Below are 2,976 nucleotides of genomic sequence, written 5' to 3'. Positions count from 1 at the left end.
TGGTCAGGAGCTACACAAGGAGACCATCAAGGTGGCAGTTCTGGACCCGGGGGGGGGTGGGAGGCTTCACAAAATAATGCCCTAACCAAGCACAATGCATGAAGAGAACCTAGACCCTTGTTCATATGTAGCCAATACATTTCTCATTCTTCATGTGGAGGGGTCGGGGGAGATGGGATTACCTCTGATGTGAACTCTGGTACCCTTGATTTGATCACTTCCCCTTGGCCAGGTAGCTTTGTTGGCCCACAGAGAAAAGGGATACAGGCTATCCTGATGAGACTTGATAGGCAGTGGTCAGATGGTGCCATCTGTCCAAGGACTAGAGGAGAGGAGTATGATTGAAGGGGTATGGAGGGTGGGAACAGGAGGATGTGAGTGAGAGGTTAACAATCAGGATGTAATGTGAATAAAGCATACAAAATTAAAACTTAAAAAAATTAAATACATAAAGAACTAAAAAAAAAAGTCTAGTGAATCGATGAAGGTCTCATTCAGGAGTGTTTTCAAGATCCTTTAAAACATTGATATCTATGACTATTTGGGGGTAATACTGTAAAGTTTAGAGTAATCATTCATTAGCAATTGAATAAAAATTTAATGAAGAGTCATGAAGAAATCATCCATCCTTCCTAAAATAGATAATTACTTTTATAAGATTTTGCAGAGACAGAAGCACACAAATAACTACCATACAATAAACTTTACATTTTCCTATGGCAAAGGAAGAATGCTCTTAAAATGATACATAAATAAAGAAATACTATGCACTTTTTAATAAGAACAAAATTAAAATGAAATAGAAATTCTCAATATTATTTTTAAATAATATATTTTATACAGTAAAAACAAATGATAAAATGTTACTGAAAAAGAAATAGGCAATGCTTGTAATCATGAACTTTATATATGATATCCAGAGGAAAATAAAACCCCCATGAAAATCAGCAAAATAAAATGAAGAAGAAGATACAAACTTAGAAGGCTTTTGAAAAATAAGTGTCAAGATTGGAGAATCAGTGGTGAAATGTGAATATTAGAAAGCAATGGACAAGTAATGGTGGGCAAATTATAAAAACATATTTGCTAAAAGCATGATTAAAACACACCCAGACCTGCTGGAATTTGAGAAAATGCCAAATCAATGAAAGATTAAAGTCTTCCTATGACCTTACACCATAGTAACAATGATTACAAGCATATACAATTATCAAATGTATTTTCTAATATTTCTAGAGAACAACTTGAAAATAAAAGCTACTGTACATTGTTACAGCCACTGGCCCAGGTTTTATTCTGAGTAAACAACAGGGTTTAAGGAAAAATACCAGACTTGCGTTAGATATTTATAACATCATCCGATTTGAGTAGATAAACAGTGGAATAAACATATGAGAGCATAAACACATATGTCTGAAAGCTAATCTGTGCTTTTCATGTAGTTTTCTGATGTAATTTAAATAATTTCTTACCAAAAAACCTATGCAAGCTATACTGCCCTTGAATAGAGGTTTGCCTGACTCTTGTATGGACCCTACTCTGCAGATAAAAGTTGAACTGACTGCAGGAAAACAAAGCAAACACTTGAGAGAAATTGTTGGATTTTAAGCTGAGCAGCTGTGTCTGCCTGTGATCTGGGTCCTGTTTGTAGTCATAAGGACAGACCTAATCATCTAGTGAAGGCAGAAGAGTAACAACAGAAGCAAAAAAAAAAAAAAAAAGTGTAGGAAAGCAGATTTTAAAGTTTCCATCGCATGGCCAGTCAAAACCAGAGATGCAGTATCTTATTAGGTATTATACATTAGATCCACTTAGAAGAAAAAAAAATGTGAGCTGCCAGTTGTAGGCTGTGTAACCTTCAAAAATAATATTTCTTAATTTTAAGAACAAACACATAAAATTATTATAATACTTACGGCTTTAAGGCGTCCAATAGGAGAGAATAATCATGGTGTACAACATATATCAAAAAGAACACTTGAGTTTCCATGATAGTGGGACCCAGTGTACACTGTAGCTGATTCCCACTGTTAAGAGTCCCACCAAGCTACACATCTATAATATGAATGCAAAAGACCTATGTTAGAACCATATAGACTACTTGATTGTGTATTCCATCTCTGAGCCCCTGTGAGGCCATGTTAGTTGATTCTGTGGGTTTTCTTGTAATGTTCTTGACCCCTCTGGCTCCTACAATCCTCCCCCTCTCTCCTCTGTAGGTTTCCCTGAGTTCTACCTAATGTTTGTTTGTGGGTCTCTGAATTTATTCTGACCAGTTAATGGATGAAGCATCTCTGATGATAGTTATGCTAGACTTTGGTCTGTGAGTATAACAGAGTATCATTAAGGATCATTTAATTGACTTTTTTGCCAGTTATGTTTGGTTCTATCCTAGGTCTCTGGACTATCCAGCCTCTGGTTTCTGACACCCAGACAGTGTAAATTATTTTAAAGCACAATGTCACACCTCTCTTTCTATTACTTGTTCTTTTGTTTGTTTTTGAGACAGGGTTTCATGTAGCCCAGGCTGGCTCAACCTTTTCTCATATTATGATTTTGAATGCTTCTATTTTTTGTAAACTCACAGTAATATCCCCTAAAGGGGAGGTAATATATTATCTCTGCATATATGGACAATATGATTTCTTGTTTGTTGTTTATTTTCTGAAAGAATATAACCAAATGTGACAGCCAGTCATTAGAGGATTAAGGACATGGGCAGTTGGTGTCATCTAAAGCTAATTGAAAGTTGAAAAATGTCACAGAAGACAAATTCCCAAAGTGTAGCAAAAAAAAAAGTGCAATTAACTGTAGTAGTATTGACCCAGTTAGATGTGATGTGATGTGATGCCCAGATGCCTTAATTTGTATGTGTCTCATAGGCATGTGCCACGCCCACTCTTAGATGATCACACCTGATATGAGAGCAAACCCACTACTGGTACCTGTTTATGTTAGAAGATGGAGCAAGTCTAT

The sequence above is a fragment of the Acomys russatus genome, chromosome 2, assembly GCF_903995435.1.
Source record: "Acomys russatus chromosome 2, mAcoRus1.1, whole genome shotgun sequence".
Lineage (NCBI taxonomy): Eukaryota > Metazoa > Chordata > Mammalia > Rodentia > Muridae > Acomys > Acomys russatus.
The sequence above is the reverse complement of the archived record's forward strand: the minus strand, read 5'-3'. Positions refer to the sequence as shown.